Source organism: Sciurus vulgaris (assembly GCF_902686455.1).
Source record: "Sciurus vulgaris genome assembly, chromosome: 7".
Classification (NCBI taxonomy): Eukaryota; Metazoa; Chordata; class Mammalia; order Rodentia; family Sciuridae; genus Sciurus; species Sciurus vulgaris.
This window is the reverse complement of record NC_136467.1, coordinates 48,864,020-48,877,002: the sequence shown is the minus strand read 5'-3', so window position 1 is coordinate 48,877,002 and position 12,983 is coordinate 48,864,020. Positions and strand designations below refer to the sequence as shown.

Sequence of the window (12,983 nt, the reverse complement as noted above, 5' to 3'; positions counted from 1 at the left end):
CATATAAGCCTATCGTTGCACGTTTGCATTTCTCCTACCTGTATTTGCTGAGAATCCCTAAGTGCTTGCTGTTGGTTGCTCTGTAAAAGTCAAAACTCTGTCATGCTGGTGTGCTCTTCTGTAACACACAGTCAGAAGTTCATAGATGCTCTGTCGGTAGTGATTCCAGGAAGGGTGAGACCGTCCTCTACTTCCAAGAGCCCTTTTGGGTTGTTTTTGAACTTTATACTTTTTATACAAAGCTCTGCTGAATCATATGCTGGCTACTGAATGATGGTCTGCCTTCTGATTCATTTCCAGGAGAGAATAAATTTCTGTTGTTTTCCAGCAGTCAGTGACTTTTTGAGATGTGGATGGGGATTGGGGAATTTCACTTATTTGATCCCATGTGTTAATGCAAGAATGGAATGACACCTTGGCATGAGCACTTGCATTGGGATGGTTCAAAAACAAATTCTTCAGTAGTTTTAATTATTAAATCTAACTGTTATGTGCATCATGTCTACCTACTAACCAGCAGTACTAGGGAGTTCCCACAGAAGAGTGTCTCCTTATGCCATTGCTATGGAATCAGCAATGTTTTTTAAAACATTTAATTATATATGACTTTTTTGTAGCTTTATTGATTTTATTCTGTATGACCCCTTTTAAAAAATTAACAGCTCTTTTCTTATCAAAACACAGAAACCTAACATTTTTATATAAAGAAAGAAAAGCTACTTATTATCAAATTAAGAATCTTATTCATTTTTTCGTCACAATGTTTTTTCCTCCTTATTTGGCAGTTTACACATGTATGGTTATTCATTTATTTCTGCCCATTCCTTCGTTCCTCATTGCCACCAAGTTAAAATGTGCCATACATTAGAGAATGTCCTAAAGGTTGGAGACTGTTTTTCATCAGATGTCCTTGACATCCTGTGAATAGTAAACTTCTCAGGTTGCCAGAGCCTGTGCTTTCTTTATGCTCCCTGGAGCTCACACCACCGTGGTGCCCTTTTCTACATGCTGTTATGCTAAATAGCAAACACTCTTTTGGAGAGGAGTTCGCTTGCATTCTAAATCTGTGGGAAATTTCTACTAAATTTTTGAAGGGAACTTCTTTCGTTTTTTTTTTTTTTTTTTTTTTTTTTTTTTTATCTCGTTACTTAAATTATGTAAAAGATTAAAAACAGTTCCTTGAAGTGATTTCTATTTGAAGATGAAAGGACAGAAATTCTTAAACATCCTGAACTTAGAATTTTCTTTTTCTTTTTCTTGAATTGATCTGGAGAAGTATCTTGCCTTTCCTGGCTATCTGAATTTTGCTTATTAGTTGTTTATGGGGATCCACTATGTGCACAATTGTATTCTAGGATGTGAAACTTAGAAAGAATGGTTGAGGAATGACTTGGTTTCAAGATTAGATCACACTTAAGACTACTCAGGACATTCTGTTGCCTTAGAATAATCTTTTTGTCACATTTGATCACTGCTAACGATGTGTGTATCAAAATGCATCAGGCATAAAAGCAATATACTTTGACTTTAAAAGCATTTGTAAAATTATTTCAAATGAAAACCTACAAAATATATAATTTTTATTTTTAACTGACACCTAGTAATTAATTGTACATATGTGTGGGAAATTGACATTTCAATACGTATATTCAGTGTATAATGATCAAAGCAGAGTAATTGGCACATCTATCACCTCAGACATTTGTTATTTATGTTGAGAGCATTCAAAATCCTCTCTCCTACCTGTTTTGAAATATTCAACTAATTGTCAAACACAGTTTTTCTACCGTGGTGTGGATCATGAGGAGTTATTCCTTCTATCCACTGCGCCCATATACTTGTTAACTGTCCTCCTCCATCCTCCAGTCCCCCCCATACCCTACCCCTCCTGAACTCTGGCGATCACTATTCTGTTCTCTACTTTTTGAGATCACTTTCTAACTTCCACATAGAAGTAAGAACAGTGTTTACCTGACTGAAAAATAAAAACTTCGATTTCAATTAATTATACTCATTTCATTTGATGAAATTCAGACATTTTAGAAATTGATAGATATTCTTTCCTTCTTTATTGGCTGTCTGCCTTCCATTAGTTTTAACTTCATCTGAATTGTTTATCAATAATATCTGGGCTCAGTGGCTTGGAAAGTAGGGCTTTCTTAGAAAATGCAACGCCTGTGGCCATTGTTGAGTAATTACACTGCATAGCCCCCGAGTTTGATAAACAAATATGATTATGTAGCTAAACTGAAATGATAAAAAAAAATCATTATGTACATTTGGTGTTTGTTTTCTAAAAGTGTTTGTATTTTGACTTTAGGGGTAGAAGTCTAGGTTACTGGTTAATTTCCAATGTATATGCTGAGAAGTTCATCTTCAGTCTCATTGCTTTTTAAAGGGTAATCTGTTATGTTCAGACTGCTGATTTCCCTTTGTCTTTAGTTTGAAGCCTTTTATTTTGATGTTCCTTGGTGTCATTTTTTTTCCCCCTTTGTCCTCCTTGGGATTTGTGGGCTTTTTCAAACGTGTACTTAACATTTTTGGTTAGTTTTTGGACATTTCTGAGCCATTATCTTCTAATGACTTTGCATCTGTCTCCTTTTACTGATCTAAAATATCCTTAAAATAGTGAATGTTTATTTTTCTTTTATCTCCAGCACAGTACTTGACCCCCTAGTAGGTGTTTAGTAAGTGATTTTTTAAATACATTAATAAATTTAAATGTTAATGTAACTGTCACTGCTGTTATGGTTTTGCATATTTTAATGTTGTAATCGCTTGGCTTATTTGCTAATTACTTACCAAGATTATTATTTTAAGAAGAATGTAAGTCATAAAATCGAATAAATATGTGGATTATTTTCAGGCTTAGAAAAGCATTATTTTGTACAGGGGTTTACGACCAGAAATTACAAATAGACACCATTCTAGAAGGTCATTTACATCTAGTTATCAGAAATTTGGAATATATTTCCTAAAACAAGTCATGCTGTGTATTAGTAGTAGTAAAAATGATTTTGAAGATGATAATAATTAGATTTCATAACTAGCTTTTTTGAGGAGGTCCTGGAAGGGAAGAGTAGATTGGATTTGGGCAATGAAGTGGTTCAGTGTGGAACAGCAGGGGCACAATTTATTGCACATTCAACTTTGCAGAATTCTCTTTCCATGTACTCTTCTACTCTGCTATTAGTACTCTACTTTTGAGTTTAAGGATTATTCCAGAACTCTTAAGTTCTTTAGGCTTGCTGTCATATTAGGAACAGTAGGGCCATGTTGGGCAACTAGGGTACAGAGAAACCTTGGGAGCACCATTGTATTAATATGTAATTTCTCAGTCTAGAGTTTTGATGTAGAAGAGGTGCTTAAAGAGTTGCCTTTTAAAAAAAACAAAGAGTTACCTATAAATCTGGTTTCTACATATAGGGAAACTTAAATCCAAGGGTGAGGGAGTTTTCTAACTTATTTTGATTAGTGGTGGGAATTTTATTGATGGATAGTCTGCCAGATGAAAGCTGCAACATCTTAAAGGAGAGGTTATGTAGAAAGATTGAAAGGATGAAAGAGAATTAGATTCTTGGCCTAACATTGTCACTTTCATCCACAAATCTTGGTGGACTCTTTTTGTTTTTGTTTTAATCTGTAAATCAGGATAGTGAACTAGTTGAGCATTTTCTTTAACCTATTGTAAGTCTGTGAATCCTTTCAATAGGGTTCCATGATTCTCTCATAGAAATTTCGAAAATTATTTTCATTTTTTATAGTATATAAGTGGTTTTAAATTTAAAATTTGCTTATATTATTAAATATTGCATTATTAAAAGAATGAATTAATAATATCCTTAGTAATATTTACACTTTAAAAATTTTTATTTCTCTATGTAGCAGGGGACAGTTTATGTAAGAAAATTCATTTGTTGAGAAATTTTAAAGCGTTTGTAGATATTCCTCTGTGTTTTAAGGTATCAAAAATAGTCAAAAACATTTTTAATATCTGGATGTTTGGAATTCTTAAAATTTGAGCTCTAGGAAAATCTGTTCTCCCTGTTTCTGTTTGATGTCTAAATGACAAGATAGAATGTTTCAAGATTTTATTTGTAGGCAGTGTAGCACAATTTTACGTTGCAGGTATGGATAACCAGTTAGGATAAAAATCATTGTTATAGCTTGAGATATCTTGATTTTTTTAACATAAGAAATTTGATTAGATGAATGCAGTTCACAGATGCAATTATTTCGGGATGAACTTATAGAATTAATCATTTTTATTTCTTCCATGATTTTTTAAAGTTCAAAATTGGTTTTCAATCCCTGGTACCAAAAAAAAAAAGTGTGGTCCTTATACTTTATCATCTTTTACCAGTAATCCATTATGAAAATAAATTAAACACGATATACTAAAAGTAATGATCAAAAATACTATTAGTGTCTAAACCACAACCCCTAACAGAGTTTGACTACAAATTGTGTAACTGTGTTGGTGGTTGCTCATTACTGCTTATTTTAAATGCACACTAATGTTCTCCAGATTTTGTTTCAAGGACAACAAAACCTGAAACTTAGAAAAATGTGATTAAAAAATAAGAAATTATAATATTTGCCTTATTTTACAATCTGAAACTGAAACACTGGCACTCATCTGGAATGGGAAAACCCTGAAAGTTTCTTCCAGCTATGTGATTTTTGGACAAAGGAGCAGAATATTCCAGTGATGCAGTGTGAGGGGACAGGCATTCCATCAGTCCCCTCTAGGGCAGTGAACATCCTTCAGGTGGAGTGTTCCAGCTGGGCAGTAGTCCCAGGAATGCCGTGGAGGGTAAATGTGCTCCTCAGGCTGAGGAGCACTGCACTGTGGGAAAAATCATATACAAATCAGATACAGGTGAGCCTGCCCTCTTGGTCTGTTCCTTTCCAACAATTGTTTTGTTATTTGTTGTTGCTATAAACTTTTTGTTTTGGAATGATGCCTAGATTTACAGAAAAGTAATATAAACAGTCTGGAGAGATTTTGTATATTTGTTCACCCTGTTTCTTCTGATGTTAACGTTTGTCAAAACTAAGAAACCCACTTTGGATATTACTCTTAACTAATCTCCAGTTTTCGTTTGGATTCCACTGGTTTTTCCACTAAGGCCTTTTTTTCTATTCCAGGATCTCATCCAGGATACCATATTACATTTAGTCATCACATCTTATTAGTCTCTTCGAGTCAGTGACAGTTTCCCATTCATTTTTTTTTAATTTCCCATGACCTTGAGAGCCTTGGACCACTGGCCAAGTGTTTTGTAAAATGTCCCTGTTTGGGTTTGTCTGATGTTTTTCCCATAACTACTCTGGGGTTGTGGGTTTGGAGGAAAACTTCTGCAGGGTGAAAGAGCCACCCTCATCACATCCTATCAGGGGTACAAGCTGTGAATATGACATCACTGGTAATGCTTATGACCAACATAGCACTTACTAGTTTTTTCTACTGTAAAGTTACTATTTTCCTCTTTCCATACTTTATTCTTTGGAAGCAAGTCACCAAGTCCAGCCCACTTTCAGGGTTGGGAGGTGGGGATTACTCTACTGACTAGAGTAAGAAAAATTATGCTTCTTTCAAATTTTTCTCTTAGAAACATTATGGACATGCTTAATTGGACTGTTTACCAGCCTTAGTTTTTCCCTTTCTCCTGAGGCAAAATGTAGTATGCATGTTCAGAGCAACAGAGTGATGTCTAACAAATGTATTTCTTCCACTGGTTTATTTAAAATTCATATTGCCAATGTTAGGTGAACAAAATGTTCGTAATTTTTGCTTTCTTTCATGATAAAAGTAATGAAAAAGAACTACTTGTATGACGACTTGATCGACTAGAGAATCCAGGCATTTTCCCTTTTCTATTTTCTTTTTTTTTTTTTTTTTTTTTTTTTTTTTTTTTTGGGTGCTGGAGATCGAACCCAGGGCCTTGTGCTTACAAAGCAAGCACTCTACCAACTGAACTATCTCCCCAGCCCCCCTTTACTATTTTCAATCAGGAATTTTAAGCTACCTTGAATTTTTATCCAGAGACTAGATGTGGTCTATATCTAGTTTCCAAGACTTTTTGTTTTTTTAAACATTTGTCCTTACTTTTGTTTAAGCAGTAATCTGAATTTTGCCACTATTGAACAACTTACTCTCCACTTCTACCATGTATTTTTGCAACCTGCTGTTAACATAAGACATAGCTAGCAGTCTACCTGGGTTAACCTATAACCTTACATAGGCCATATTAGAATAGGAGTCTTTTGTAGCTTTACATCTAAGAAGTTTGTTTTGTAATAAACTGTTTTGATTCTCCGTTTCTTTTTTGTTTGTTTGTTTGTTTTTATTAAAATCTTTTTTATTTTTACAGACTGCATTTTGATTCCATAACTTTTTTTTTATTTATTATACACAAATGGGATACATGTTGTTTCTCTGTTTGTACATGGAGTAAAGGCATACCATTTGTGTAATCATAAATTTACATAGGGTAATGTTGTTTGATTCATTGTTATTTTTTTCCTTCCTCCTCACCCCTCCCACCCCTCTTTTCCCTCTATACAGTCCTTCCTTCCTCCATTCTTACCACCCTCCTTAACCCTAACCCTAAACCTAACCCTAACCCTAACGCTAACCCCTCCCACCCATTATATGTCATCATCTGCTTATCAGCGAGATCATTCATCCTTTGGTTTTTTGAGATTGGCTTATCTCACTTAGCATGATATTCTCCAGTTTCATCCATTTGCCTGCAGATGCCATAATTTTATCAATCTTTATGGCTGAGTAATATTCCATTGTGTGTATATATATATATATATATATATATATATATACCACAGTTTCTTTATCCATTCATCAATTGAAGGACATCTAGGTTGGTTCCACAATCTGACTATTGTGAATTGAGCAGCTATGAACATTGATGTGGCTGTATCTCTGTAGTATACTGATTTTAAGTCCTTTAGGTATAGGCCAAGGAGTGGGATAGCTGGGTCAGATAGTGGTTCCATTCCAAGCTTTCTGAGGAATCTCCATACAGCTTTCCAGAGTGACTGCACTAATTTGCAGCCCCACCAACAATGTATGAGTGTACCTTTTTCCCCACATCCTCACCAACACCTATTGTTGCTTGTGTTCTTGATAATCACCATTCTAATTGGGTTGAGATGGAATCTTAGGGTAGTTTTGATTTGCATTTCTCTTATTACTAGAGATGTTGAACATTTTTTCATATATCTGTTGATTGTAGATCTTCTTCTGTGAAGTATCTGTTCATTTCCTTAGCCTGTTTGTTGGTTGGATTATTTGTATTCTTGGTGTAGAGTTGAGTTCTTTATATATTCTGGAAATTAATGCTCCATCTGAAGTATAAGTGGCAAAGATTTTCTCCCACTCTGTAGGCTCTTTCTTCACATTACTGATAGTTTTCTTTGCTGAGAGAAAGCTTTTTAGTTTGAATCTATTCCAGTAATTGATTCTTTCTTTTATTTCTTGTGCTATGGGAGTCCTGTTAAGGAAGTCTGATCCTAAGCCAACATGTTGAAGATTTGGACTTACTTTTTCTTCTATAAGCTGAAGGGTCTCTGGTCTGACTCCGAGGTCCTTGATCCATTTTGAGTTGAGTTTTGTGCAGGGTGAGAGATAGGGGTTTAATTTCATTCTGTTACATATGGATTTCCAGTTTTCCCAGCACCATTTGTTGAAGAGGCTATCTTTTCTCCATTGCATATTTTTGGCACCTTTGTCTAGTATGAGAAAATTGTATTTATTTGGGTTTGTGTCCATATCCTCTACTCTGTACCATTGATCTACCTTCTATTTTGGTACCAATACCATGCCGTTTTTGTTACTATTGCTTCGTAGTAGAGTTGAATATCTGGTATTGCGATACCCCCTGCTTCGCTCTTTCTGCTGAGGATTGCTTTAGCTATTCTGGGTTTCCTATTCTTCCAGATGAATTTCATAATTGCTTGCTCTATTTCTGTAAGGTACTTGGCCAATATCATTCTAAATGGTGAAAAACTGAAAGCATTCCCCCTAAAAACTGGAACAAGGCAGGGATGCCCTCTTTCACCACTTCTATTCAACATCATCCTTGAAACTCTAGACAGAGCAATTAGACAAACCAAAGAAATTAAAGGGATACACATAGGAAAAGAAGAACTCAAACTATCCCTGTTCACTGATGACATGATTATATATTTAGAAGAACCCAGAAATTCCACCAGAAAACTCTTAGAACTCATAAGTGAATTCAGTAAAGTAGCAGGTTACAAGATCAATGCTCATAAATCCAATGCATTTTTATACATAAGTGATTATTCTTCAGAAAGAGAAATTAGGAAAACTACCCCATTCACAATAGCATCGAAAAAAAAATAAAATACTTGGGAATCAATCTCACAAAAGAGGTGAAAGACCTCTACAATGAGAACTACAGAACACTAAAGAAAGAAATTAATGCTTTTTCTCTTAATAATGAGTTGCTTGGGGCTGGGGTTGTGGCTCAGTGGTAGTGTGCTTGCCTGGCCTGTGTGAGGCCCTGATTTGATCCTCAATACCATAAATAGATAGATAGATAGATAGATAGATAGATAGATAGATAGATAGATAGATAGATAGATAGATATCCATTGTCCACTAAAAAAATATTTTAAAAAATAATGAGTTGCTTGTAGTGGAAATGGGAATTGATCATTTGTTTTATGTATCAGTTTTATAATTTTTGATTGAATACAAGCTATTTTGTGACCATTAGGCACCGAGATACACAGTAGTTATACTTTGAAATAGGCTTGCCTCTTCTTCTCTTGGGTTATTAGTGTTTGGAGTTGAATTAGGCTAGTCAGAAGCTTAGATGGACTTGGTTTTTCTACCTTCAGGAGACCATAGGCCTCAAATTCCTGTAGTGTTGGACTGCCAGTGTGAGTACCTAGGGATGCTGTCCTGGGTATTATTATTGCTCCACCCTCAGCTTTCAGCTCTCCCTGCACACCTATCCCACAAGGGTGTGTACACACACACACACACCTGAGCAGCACACTGCTGTTGTTTAGCACCCTTCACTTTGGTTCTTTTAGGGATGGAGGTGGGGCTCAGTTCTGTTGCTCTGGCTCTTTCTCAGTCTCAGGAAGGCTACGTGTACCTGGATCTTGGGGGATTTTTCAGCATTCCTGGCTCTCCTCCTCATGACAGCCAAATGCTGCCTTTTACCTGCATGTAACATTGGGCAGAACTTTCCTGCCCCTCTCCTAGCAGCAGGTGACCTCTACTTGGTATTGACATGGGATCGTAGGTCCAAAGCTGTTTTATGCTCAGGGAAGAAAGTTTTTCTTTAACATTCACCCAGCCACACTTAGTCCTTTCTGGTGCTGATGGACACTTGCTGCACTTCCTCCAGCTGCTTAAGCCTTTTGCTGCATTAGCATGAAGAGCCTGAGGAAGCAGATGGCACTGCCCACCTGTCTCCTGCAGTTACCCTCTGCCCACAACCTTCCCTGGACTGGCAATCACCTCCTTGAAGGCTTGTAGGCTAGAGGGCTCCCTGTTCTTCCTCAGAGGAACATATTCATGCAAAGTCTGTTTTCTTCTTCCCTGGCAGACTGTTCTATGTTGCCCTGTTCTCCAAGCTCAGCATATGATCCAAGATATGAAAAAGGCTTTTTACTGTTTAATTCTCTTATGTTTTTTGTGTTCACAGATCTCCTGTAGTTTCTTCAACGTACTTTTTTTAGTTCCATCGCATATTTTTTGTACTTTGGGCAATAGTGATGGTCTTCTGCATCTTTTTTTTTTTTTTTTTTTTTTAAATCATAGACCAGAAACAAAACTTGCATTTTGATTTTGAGCTACTCTGTATTCTGCCTAAAATTTCTCTTAAGTATGGATATTTATTTGCAGATTTTGTGAATTTTAGACAATACCTCTTTGGTATTTATGGTACAGCATACAATCAGTTTCATATTAAACCTGTATTGTATAAGAGCTCACCAGTGAATGAACTTTGAGATTCAAGCACAACAGTCTTAATGATGGTAGGGAGTCTACTCCTCCTCACTTGTACTGTTTTTTTCTCCTTCCCTGTAGTATCCTCTTCTACATTTTACTGATCATCTGTATCCCTCAGATGTGTCAGTAAAATGATTTATTATTCTGTACTCATTCTAAAGTGCTTTATTAGTTTTAGTTTTTGCTTCAAATATTTCAAAAAGAACCAAAGTAATATGTAAGAGTTAATGTTTTTAAAGTAGATTTTTTTTCTGATCTCTTTTTAACTTAAACTTGGAAGTTAACAGAATGATAGCTTTATTTTCATTTTTCCTTGGACATTTTCTTTTTTTTTTTTTCTTTTCAGTTATGCATAACAACAGAATTCATTTTGACTGAATATACATATATAAAGTGTAACTTATTCTATTTAGGTTCCCACTCTTGTGGTCTTACGTAATGTGGATACCAATATAAGGCTAGGAAAGTTATGACCAATTAATTCTGTGTTTCCTAGTCCCCTCCCCCTCCTTTCCCTTCATTTTCCTTTGTCTAGTCCAGTGGATTTCTCTTACTCCCCTCTCAGCCTCCCTTATTTTGAGTTAGCATCCACAAATTGGACAGAACATTTGGCCTTTTGTTTTTTTGGGATTGGCTTATTTCACTTAGCATGATATTCTCTAGTTCTGTCCATTTACTGGCAAATGCCGTAATTTCATTTTTCTTTATGGCTAATATTCCATTCTGTATATGTACCACATTTTCTTTATCCATTCATCCATTGAAGGACATCTAGGTTGTTTCCATAGGGGGGCTATTGTGAGTTGAGCTGCTATCAACAGTGACTATATCACTATAGTATGCTGTTTTTAAGTCCTTTGGGTATAGACCGAGGAGTAGGATAACTGGGTCAAATGGTGGTTCCATTCCAAGTTTTCTAAGGAATCTCAATGTTGCTTTCCGTAGGGATTGCACCAATTTGCAGTCCCATCAACATCGTATGAGCGTACCTTTCTCTCCACACCTGGATATTTTCTTAATAACCACTTAATAATAGGAAAATTTTATATATGTATATATATAAAATTTTATATATGTATATATACACTATATATATATATAGTAGAATTCTTTATGGGCTGGGGGATATAGCTCAGTTGGTGGAATGCTTGCTTTGCATGCACAAGGCCCTGGGTTCAATTCCCAGCACCACAAAAAAATTTTTTTTTTTTCGCTCTACACTAAACATCATTATAGTGCATCTAAAAGATGTGTGAGTGAAAGTTCTCTCACTATGTGGTTTGATAAGATAAAGTTTATCTTTTGCTAACTGGTGTTGATGAATTTCTCAACATCATTTGATGTTTTTTACATTTAGTATTCTTGGGATTTTTTTTTTTTTTGGAAATATATAATCGCAAATATAGAAAAGTGATATCTCTTTAGAAGAAAAAATGTGGCATAAATGAAAGAATCACAAGTATAATTCATAAGTTAAGATATGATAGACTTTGAATAGAACATTCTAAATTAGATAGTTCAACCCAAAATTTGGTTTCTTAAAATAAATATATAATCCAAACAGAAACTGAATTGTTAAAGATTTAAAGTAGTTATTTAAAACAGTTTTACTTTTGAAGCTGTTTTGACTTTTTAAATAAGCACACTTATCTAAGGAAAGATGTCTTTGTATTTCAGTGATGCATTTGCTTACTGGTGTAAAAAATGCTTTTGGAAATCCGTTTGGGGGATTATGATTAATGTTGCCAATGAGAAATCTTGTATCTGTTTAGTAAAGATGCTTTGGGGATAGGAATAGTGGAAATAGACACTATCATATGTCATGAGGTTTGGCTGAAGGAAATTTAAATAAATTAAAATGGAGAATGAAGATGAACAAACACACCACCATTGTTTTAGAATTAAGAAGTAATCAAGATCTTGACTCTTTTTTCACTAACCTAGTACATATTCTGACATGATCTTTCGAAGTATTAATAATATTTAATGTTGTCATCATCACCATCAAGATGCATGGGGCATGCTACGTATTAGGAAGAAAAATAATGTACCTGACATTCTCGGTCACAAGAGCCTAAAATATAAAGGAGACAACATTAACAGCCATCTTAATTCATTGCTTAATAAACAACAGAAGAAAAAACGTGCACATGGTTTCTGAAAAAAGGGGGAAATTGTATGGTTAGCTGATATACCGAAAAGAACTGTCTAGATTTTGGTACAATGAGGCACAGCATTTTTTTCTTAGATTGGGATGTTAGAATACAACATTCTGCTCTTTACTAGCTCATCCTCAGAATTTATATTTTGACAAGAACTGATTGAAATTATGACTGTCTTCTGTGTGCCCATTTTAGTCACTCAATTTTAACTGAGACCTCCCTGACCCGTCCCCACCCCTGCATTTCTTTTTTAAACTTTGATCTTTCACCTGTGATTTTCCTCAGAGTGGAAAATGGTAATATACTAGTTAACTCTCTCTGTGTGTAATTTGTATTATAATTTTTTTAAAAGACCTGGCAAGGCACATGTTTAAAAAGGAATGTGTGAGCATATTACACAAGAGTCTATGAAAGAGTGTTCTACAGACCAAATGCACTTCCCCTTCCAGCCAGCATATTCTCAGCATATTAAGCATCACCGCTGCTGGGAACCGGAGCAGCTCATGAGTTACTCACATTGTTTAAGGAAAGCAAGAAACCCCAGCTTTTTGCTGGCTGCCTTCTGGTTTCTTCAGTGTCCTAAGGCCCTTTTTTCTCCCTGTCAAAAACACTAACCAAAAAAATGGAATAGTGAGACTCTTTTATATAAGATAATGGTTTCATTCAACTAATATTTTTAGTTTAATTAAAAACTTTAACCAGTATTTTTCCATCTTTGTTTTTAACTTTGTTTCAGTATATTGATGTATTAAAAAGAGCATTTTACAAACAAAAAAATATGTCAAAGGGTGAAGTGCTAGCAA

The 12,983-nt window shown here is 35.2% G+C and overlaps 2 protein-coding genes across 4 annotated transcripts in view; one reads left to right on the top strand and one right to left on the bottom strand.

Annotated features, from left to right (window-relative positions):
• Window positions 1–5,238, bottom strand: part of COL10A1 (collagen type X alpha 1 chain) — a 44,130-nt gene extending 38,892 nt beyond the window's left edge. Inside the window, exon 1 of the mRNA XM_079146281.1 lies at window positions 39–5,238. The gene's annotated coding sequence lies outside the window, so the exon portion shown is untranslated. The remainder of the gene's footprint in view (window positions 1–38) is intronic.
• NT5DC1 (5'-nucleotidase domain containing 1) overlaps window positions 1–12,983 on the top strand; it is a 128,287-nt gene that overhangs the window by 54,221 nt on the left and 61,083 nt on the right. The window lies entirely within an intron of this gene.